Genomic DNA, 10454 nt, shown 5'->3' with positions numbered 1-10454 from the left:
GAAAATAATAATTAATAAATACTATTTATTTTCTTTCCAAAAGCTATTAACATACTCCAGTAACCAGTGAGAGACTGATGCTTCTTTGAATTGGTATCTTTATAAGCCCAATAGTATCAATCTTTCAGAAGTAATAAAGGTCATTCAGGTATTGACATTGTCAGTCATGAGACCATGCAGTCCTTACTTACATAAGCAGTAGAATTCAATTTATGACATTTAACTTGAGAATAGCCCATGACAGCTTTTTGGACTCTAATGATTAAGTAAAAAATATAATAAACTCTTAAAACAGTCAACTGAAAGTAAAGAAAAGCTTCAGTGATTTTTTTTTTAATGTCAATACAGAGCTACAAATAATGGACAAATAAGGTAAATTATTTTTGTCATATTGTGGACAAAACCCCTATTAGCATTAAAACTACAGTACTCACTTTTTAAACATATGACAATTAACCTTCATTTGTAGAGATCAGATACTTTTCTGACCTAAATTTACATATTTTCCTAATATATTCTTTATAATTTGAACATTGAAACTCTTTTGACATTTACTTGTACAATAAATTTTCTTCAAATTTTCTTCCAAATTTCCAGTCTAACCAACATTTGTGTGTATCAGAATTTAACATTTTAGTCTCGTCATTCACAAACATGCATCTTTTATTATTCACTTCTATAGAAACAAAATGGAGAACACAAAATATTACTAGTCCCTAATACGTTCTCCCTTAGGCATTGGATTGTAATATAATTATATCCAGAAATAATGACCATGGTGAGTTTCCTAGGACTGCCAAAACAAATTACCACAACCTTGCATGGCTCAAAGCAACAGATACTCATTATCTCCCAATTCTAGAGGCTAGAAGTCCAAAATCAAGTTGTTGACAAGACTGGTTTCTCTCCAGAGGCTCTAGAGGAGGATCTTTCCTTGCATCTTCCCAGCTTCTTGTGGTTGCAATCCTTGACATTCCTTGGCTTGTGGATGTATCACTCCTATCTCTGCCTCTGTACTCTCATGGCATTCTCCAGGTGTCTGTGTCCAGATTTCCGTCATCTTATAAGGACTCCACTCATCCATTATGACCTCATCCTAACTTGTTTACATCTACAGTTACCCTATTTCTAAATAAGGTCACATCCACAAGTACTGAGATTTAGGATTTAACATATCTTTTAGGGGAACACAATTCAGTCACCAATAATCCCCTACAGTAACTAGTCCTAAAATCCATTTTCTATTACTGCAAATCATTATTATTTATTAATAGTTGATTTCATACCTATAAAATATTTACTTTATTAATAACTGAGCCAATATATTTATGAAAGAAAATAGCTCCATGACAAAGTGAATTTTTAGTCATGTTTTATAACATCAATGAACACAAACCTTGGCCACTTTTTTAATCCTTAACTAACATATCATTAAAAGGTAAATATACTAGGTGTAGGAAAAAGACTATCCTTTGTTTTATATTTTTTCTATTTAATAATTGAGGATATTTCCTTGTTTTATACAATATAAAATTCAAACATGAGCCAAAACTTTAAATCTTTGGCACAATAGAATATGAATTTCAATATAACATCTGTTTAAAGGCAGGTTGTATCTATCTACTTACATAAAATTCATTTGCAAAAACTTTACATAACTTACAATTATATATGCAACATACTTCATATAAAACAAGGATGGAAATTATGACAGAGGGAAAATAAGTGTAAAAAATAACAAAATATACAAAATTTTAAAAATTATACTAGGTGTCTTAATAATTGCTTTGGACCTATCTTCTGATGGGCTATAAATTTTGTTCTTAGCTTGCTGGCAGCTAGGATGAAGAAGGAAACGAACTAAATAATGGGCACTTTTTAAAAAGCAATTATTCAGATTTATTTCTGATAACAAGATTTAAAAAATAGTTTTACTGTTAGTGATCATGAACTTGACAGTATGACTGAATGAACAACAGCCGTAATTTTTCTATAGATGTTACAATTATAACATTAAAGTAATACCTTTTATAGAACCCTTTTTAAAAAATAATTGCCTTCAATTCAGGCCACAGTAGCCAAAAGAATGCAACCCACATAGGAATCTCTCTGAAGGACTGGCATAATCCAAAGATAAAATTTGAAGTGTGTAAGTAATGGAAGGGATTAAATATTTAATACTAAGTTTACAAACATATTTTATTAAAAAACCAAGCTTTAGACAGGTTTTAAAGTGCAGAGAATACAATTATATCTTACAAATTAAAGGCAGTCTGTATGGTTTAACAGGACATTGATTGTCAAAGGTAAAAACACATATAGTTCAGTAATAAAGATATGCAACTGAGTAATAGTTTTTTTCCTGTTCATTTATAGGGTGGCCTACCACAGAAAAATATGCAAATGTGAATAGGAAAATCACAGAAGAATAAATACAAATGTCAAATAAACATATGAAAGATGATTAAATTAATGGTAAAAAGAAATATAAGTTTAAAAAAAAAGAGAGGGTATCTTTTTTTTAAAAAGATTTATTTATTTATTTGAGAGAGAGAAAGCAGGGGCAGAGGGAGAGAGAATCCTCAAGCAGACTCCCAGCTGGGCACAAAGCCCAATACAGGGTTTGATTCCAGGGCCCTGAGATCATGACCTGAGCTGAAATCAAGAGTCAGACACCTAACCAACTGAGCCAACCAGGTGCCCCAAGAAAGGGTATCTTAGCTCATCATCAGGTTAGCAAGAATTAAAAAGTTGATCTCCAGTATGTCTATTACATAGGGAAATAAGTACTATGTTGTATCAAATATGAGAGTATAAATTGAAAAGTCAGTTTGACAGAATCTATACAAACTAGTAAACTCTTTTTTTTATGCACCCTAGGTGAAAATCCACACATACACACTAGAGGACATATACAAGGATGTTCATTTCAGAATTGTACCACAAAATTGTAATTAACCTAAATGTCTATCAGTAGAGGTATGGCAAAGTATTATCTATCCGCCTGTGCAGCGGTCAAAATAAATAAAGTAGAACTATGTGCACTGATAAAAGACTTGCAAGGTATCTATCTACCTATCTATAATCTATCTTTCATTTAGTAGGCTCCACACCCAGTATTGAGCCCAGTGCTGGACTTGAACTCACGACCCTGAGATAAAGACATGAGCTGAGATCAAGAGTCAGATTCTTAACTGCCTGAGCCACCCAGATGCCCCTCAAGATATATTTTTGAGCAAAAAAATAGCAATTTGGTAGTACTGTTTTTTTCTGGAAATAAATATTGAGCAGGATCAGTTTGTAAGTCAGAGCTCTGCAAGTTTATAACAATTAAGATCTTATGGACAACATATAGAATGCCTATCTTTTCTTCCTTTATAGTAGAGAGTAGAGAGTCATTTATCCAACTCATACATTAAGTCATATAACATAAAGACGAGGGATCGCAGAACACAAAACTGGTTTACCCCACTAGAACATCTGCCATGAAGCTTCTTGTCAACACTTACTTCACAGGGTAGTAAAAGGTTTTATATAAGCATTAATAACTAAGGCTTTAAATCACATTATTATAGGTTATCCCAAAGGCACTGCCGGCTCATGGAATCAAAGGTAAAGAAAAGGTGTGAACAAACTTATGTTGTTCTCATAGATTTATCCACAAGATGACAGAGTATAGAGAGTATCCATAATAGGATAAGTGCCTGAAGTCTGCCTATCGCTGGTTATAAGATAGAAATACCCAAGGAACCCAGGCTGTAAGTGACAGGCTTTTGAGATGAAAAATCTAATAATCTACTGTAAGGATCATATGATCTTACCCTCTATCAGATGAATTTGCTAAAGAGAGAGGAAGGTGGCCAGCAGAAAAGTATATTATTCTTCAGTGGATCCATACCAATAAGAGAAAAAGTAGGAGACCCCATGTCTAGGACCACAATCAAGGGTGTCACTAAACACCACTGATATTTCCTGGAGCTTTGGGCTTATGGTAATGAATTTATATGACCTCCATCTGACATGAAGTTAGTTAGGAAAATTCTCTTGTGTCATTTGTACCCATGAAGGATTTGGGGGAGTACTATTATAATGACACATGTGATACCCTAAACACCAAGTGGCACAGCTCTAACTGAAACTATGTATGTAAACACAGACTTCCTCATCAAGAGTTAAAGGGATAACAAAGTAAAATAAGAGACTGCATGAATAAAATAAAAGACAAAATTTCTTAAACTTAATAAGCTCCATGTTTTACAAAATCCATAAAATTATAAGTCTTCAAAATTGGACTGTAATATTTTCAGTCAAAGAACCAATATTTGTTTCCATTCTTGTGTCAGGAGTCTTTCTCGTTAAGGAGTCCCATCAGAGGCCTCAAGTGGAAATAACTCAGATGTAAACACCTGTGGCCTAAAAGCATTCCTTTGGCATATCTTTGTGACAAAATCTTCCAGGTAAGTCATGAATGCACCATATGAGAAGGTAGAGAATTTCACTAAGTTTCAGACCTATTAATCAATGAATTCATCCTGTATAACATCTTCTACTGACCGATGGCTCCACAGATGTCCAGGTGCTCTAATGTCTGCTCTCTGAGAAAAATACCCAACAAGGGGCACATTCCAAAGTACAAATTGGAAATTTTGCCTTACTCTCATCCACAATACTACCCAAACCAGTAGGTTTTATTAATTTCTACATGTCCTTAGAACATGTTGAAAGAAATATATATCAAAGAGGAAAAAATTTGATTCAGGAAAATAAAATTAAAAGCATGTTAAAGTTTGAGGGTGTGGTTTCCTCTCTAATCATATGCAACTCCCATTAATGAGTCAAATTCATGGAAGTGATTTTCACAGAAACTGTCCAAATCAAGGAAGAACCTGAGGACATTTTAAAGAACTGAGATAGTTCTATATTGATGCAGCAAACAAAATAATAATGTGGTTACTGATGGAGGTGTGACAATAATAATTTCATATGCAAAAGCTCTAACTTATCAAGGGCTAAGTGCCTGACATTGTGCAAAAGCACCTGATACAGTTTTGCTCCTCATAACAACCTTGAAAAGTGGATGTTACTTTTTTCATGTCATTTACAGCAAGAAGTTGGAGCTTAGCAAAGTGTCAAGCCTGACCTAAGTTCATAAGGGTAATAATGTTGATTCCAGGATCAAACCCAACCATCCTGGCTCCAAAGTTTGCGTTCTTTAAAAAATACAGAGTTGCTAAGGGAGGTTTTAAATCACATGTCTCTAAAAGACCATTCAAACTTAGTCTTCTTGGTACAGGCTTTCAGAAATTCATGATATGAATATTGATCGGTTACATACTTTCTGCCAGTCTGTTCTGGGTACTCAGAATCTTAAACATCCAATTCAGGCCAGAGAACAATTTGAACTTGACAAAAACTAGTCCTATGTCAGTGCTTGTAGTACAGGAAAAGCTATTCACTTTTATTTTTAAAAAGCTGGAAAATGTTAGCTATTCTAAGTAGGTATGCAGAACAATATGATCGCTTTGTAACCTTGCAGAGGCACCATGATTAATATTTAGTGCTTTAAGGAAAATATATCCATTTAAAGTGATATAGCATTCCAATCAAGTAGTACAATGAAGTTAAAAGAGGGAAAGCATAATAAATATTGTCATTCCTGAAGTTTAGTAGAACTTTCCTATTTTTTTCAGTTTCACTTTTTATTCCTGAAGGCATTACTTCAGTGTGTATACATTTATGCTAATCATATACCACAGCCATGGGTTCTTCTATCAATATGAAATGTTTTGTACTTGCTGTTTTTGTGCATCTTGTATTGTTATGTGCAATATACAAAATAATGTGTCTAACTATGCCATTTATGCTTTTGAAAGAAAAAGCAAATTACTTACTGAAGAGAATGGCATTTGCATGCATGTGTGTCAGCTTTCAAGCCATTTCCTTCTACAAAATATTGCTTTCTACACTTAGAAAATGCATCCATCCATCAGTTACAAACCATTTCAAAGCACTTTATGAATCTACAGAGCAAAATGTACTTATCTTACATTGGCAGTGTCCCAGCTGTTACAAAATTGCTATTGTCCTAATACTTACAAGGCAATTTTAGCATCAGTTAATAATTTTACAGGATAGATAACTTCTAAAGCATTATAAAATGACAGACATTAAACAATAGCAACTTAGCATTTTTTGAAACAGTTCATGACAGCTTAAAAACTAAAGTGATTTTAATGTATAGTCTATGCAGTTTTAGTTTCTCATTGACAATTCCTTTAGAAGATAAAAATGTGAAAACCCTTTTAAATAGTGGGTGAAAGAATAAAACAAATTTATCTTTAAAAGATATTCAGTAAAAATCTCAATTAGGAATAATGTCTCAAATCTTCCTGTACAGATAGTAGGTGACAAGAATTTGAATTTATTTAGGCAGAAAAAAAAATGATGGTATCATTTAATGGTAGGGTACCACAAAATAAAAAGGCATATCTATTCATTAAAGCTAATACAAAAAAGAAAAATACAGTGAATAGCATTTTATATAAATCAGTATGCATTATTTCTTCCTAAACACTGTTTTCTATCAATCTTAGTTTAAAAGCTTCAGTTAAAGGGAAAATCTGGGTAAATGTAACACATGTGTTCTCTCTTACTCTCTCTGTTTAAGTTGTTGGGGTAGCCATACAACCCATTTTGGGCTGGGTATTTTACCATTCACCTTTGATAGCTAATGCCTTGATGGTACAGAAAGAAAAATAGCTCTAAACAAATTACATTAATTGGTAGTTTGGTGCTTTGCATGTGCAATCTCTTCAAGGAAAAATGCTTTTGATAAGCACCAATGTACAACAGTGGCTATTTTCACAAATGGACTTATTAAATAAAACCGATTATTCCATGAATGTTCACAAAGGCCAAGTAATTGACCACATCATCAAAATACAGCCTAAATTCCCTTAGTACACAATTACCATCTTCTCTATCACTGAGCACATTGATATTGCATGGGATTATTGTACACCAGCTACTTCAGAGAATCAAGTACAAGTTGAATTTTCAAATGATGAAAACTATATTCACATTTTAATTTTCTATAGAATATTAAAAGGTATTTTAATACTGCTATTGTTTTAAAATTATAAAATGAGAAGTTTGTATAATTTCAACCCTTTTCATGGCACCAATACACCTAAAAAAGTGTAATTCAAAAGTCTCAAATACTTTTTTCAGTATACAATCCATGCTATTTATTAAACAGTATGTATTGAAGACCTACAAAGCCTTATTTTACTCCTACTTGAAAGTAAAGTAGATCAGGTAGCCAGTCTGTATTGCCAGCTCCACAGAGGTAAGGACCATGTCCCTCACAGATTGCTCCATTCCTATCATCAGATACAGTGCCTAGAAAGAATGTGTGCACTCCAGGTGTGTGTTGACCGACTGACTGAGTTGGTCTGCTTGAATTGAGATGGAACTATTTCGGTACTACATTAGGATTTTTTTAAATTTACATTTTATTTACATTCGAAATTTCAAGCTTTTTTCTTGGTGAACATACAGAGAATATTTCTCAAAAAGGACCTAATTAGAAAATCAAATGGCGGGCGCCTGGGTGGCTCAGTTGGTTGGGCGACTGCCTTCGGCTCAGGTCATGATCCTGGAGTCCCGGGATCGAGTCCCGCATCGGGCTCCCTGCTCAACAGGGAGTCTGCTTCTCCCTCTCCCGCTCCCCCCTCTTGTGCTCTCTCTCTCTCTCACTCTCTCTCTCAAATGAATAAATAATAAAAAATATTAAAAAAATCAAATGGCCACTTCTTGCCAAACATTAATTGAGAAATATAAATCTTTCTATTAAAAACTTCTATCGGGGTGCCTGGGTGACTCAGTTAAGTGTCTGACTCTTGATTTTGGCTCAGGTCATGGTCTCAGGGTCCTGGGATCAAGCCCCGCATCGGGGCTGGGTGCTGAGCATGGAGCCTGCTTAAGATTCTCTCTCTCTTTCTCCTCCTCCACTTCCCCCAACTCCCACTTGTGCTCTCCTCTCTCTCTCAGGAAAAAAAAAAAAAAAAACAACTTGTCACATACTTACATTCATTCACTTACAAACCTTATAACATCTTTAGTAAAATGATTCATATTAATAACATGAAACTGACTTATCTATAATGAAAATATAGAATATGAAGGTAATATTGGGTACTTCATTCTCTTTGCCTTCTTATATCATCAAACTAATTACAGACCTATTTAAATTATCAAATATTTATTTACTTTTGCTTTATTTACTGTTAACATATTATTTACTATTGATACAACATAACTGAATAAAAAACAAATAAGTCTCAGTACTGAGAAATGAGCATGTTAATTAAAGTTATAATTTTAAAGTGTCATTAAATTCAATCATTTTTTAATCTCAATCTCAAAATACAAGTCCATCTTCCCAATTTTTAGCAAGAATGTATTTAATGACAGTGGAAATGAATTCCTACTTATAGAAACAAAATTTATTTATTCGAGGAGAGTGCCACAAAAGTGGGTGGAATTTGGCAAGCCCTGGTTTTTGCAAACAGAGAAGCAGCCTAACAGTTTTCCATCATCTTTTATTCCTGAGCTTTAAGATATTTCAGACACTCCAGCATGTGATCTTTGGAGTGTGTTTGTAATGTCTCTTTCTTGAATAGATCTTGAGTAGGTTTCTACTTTCCTCCTCATGCTATTACATCACTGTGCTCCATTACTTACTGCCATATATGTTTAACCAAATGTGAAGACTTGTTCTAATGCTGCTCTCAGAAGAGATCAGATATTTGGACTGCAGGACAGTGAATCTGAATTTATATCCTAAGTTAAACCCAGACCCAGTACCTAGAGATTAAACTACCATACAGGAGGATTCTACTGTAGATTCTTAAGCACATAACCAAGAACTTCCAATGGATATTTATCATGTTGTTGAGTCTCTAAAACTAAAAACTTGTTGCTAACTTATTTTTCTTCGCTAACACACCTGCAGTGCATGAATTATTAATGTCAACAAATTACATTCTGAAGTTATTTGTATTATTCAGATGCACAACTGGTTTCAGGCAAGAAACCCTGAAGAGTAAAATGGGACAGTTTGAACAGGGAATTTACTTAAAGGAGGATGAGCATGGATGTTACACATTTTGAATATAAAGCTGGATACCATACTATTTCCAAGAAATTGGTCCAGAATTAGCATATCTGAAATGTCCTCCTAAGATTTCACATTGTCTTGAATGGTCTGGTCTAAAGCGGGCAGACCCAAACCTGAGGAAGAATACAAACTAATTCTGATTTCTGGGATAGCATGTACACGAAAGTCGACATGATCCTGTACCACTGGAGTTTGCTGAATCACTCTGTCCAGGCTCTCCCAGACCCATGTCACCAAAACTACCATTTTGAACAGCTACCCTAAGACTATCATCTACTGATGGGAAAAGTGTCCCTATTTGGTATGAATGAAACTTGTTAGAAATAAATGATCAACCTTTTTTAGAATCTACCCACAGCTTTAAGTTGACCCTGATACCACAGTAACATAAGCAGGGACTCTGTTTAGGTAGTAACTTGATGAGTGTATCTCATCTGAGCCTTAGAATGACTTTATCTTGTGTATATTCAATAAGATGTTAATACTCTAGCATGTACTCTAGAGCTAAAATACTTGGATTTAAATCCTGTTCTAGCATTCTTACTATGTGTCACCTTAGGAAAATTGCTTTACCTCTCTAAATACCTTCCCTTATTTATAAAATGTGGTGATAATGATAACATTAACTACCAGAGAAGATTAGATTTAACTGATAAAATCCATGTAACAGTGCCTGGCATATATTAAACACTAAAATACAAACTAGTTATCATTTTTGACATGTTTGTTGGTTTCATTATGTCCTTCATATATATTTTACCAGAGTAAATCAGAAATCCATTTAACTCAGTACAACATTTTTTGCTAACACTCACAAACTAGGAAATAACAGCCTGAGTTGAGTAGATATTGCAGGAAAATACTCTTATATGAAAGGAGAATTTTGATATCCATAATATCACAAAACTATCTTCAAAATATAAATTGTTCAATTGCATGTCTTACCTCAGAAGAGCTTGAAAATTAAAACCAATCACTCTTGCTTATAACTGTTATATATGTGCATTTGCATAGTATATAATACATATAGGATAATAATAGAAAGCATATTTTGTAAAAATCATAATTAAAGGAAGCATATGAATTCTTGCAATTTGAGGCAGGATGACTAAACCTTTTGAAATTAAAATACTTTTAGGAATATAAAACACATTTCCAATTATTGTTATTATTGAAAATGAAGATATTGATGCTGTTATTTCTGATAATCCATTAAACTTTGATTGATTCAATTTTTTGTAAGCTAAATAAAACTTATTTGGGGACTTGTTTA

The sequence above is a fragment of the Mirounga angustirostris genome, unplaced genomic scaffold, assembly GCF_029215605.1.
Source record: "Mirounga angustirostris isolate CCGP_5_RB_7025 unplaced genomic scaffold, mMirAng1.0.hap1 SCAF_9, whole genome shotgun sequence".
Taxonomy (NCBI): Eukaryota; Metazoa; Chordata; class Mammalia; order Carnivora; family Phocidae; genus Mirounga; species Mirounga angustirostris.
The sequence above is the reverse complement of the archived record's forward strand: the minus strand, read 5'-3'. Positions refer to the sequence as shown.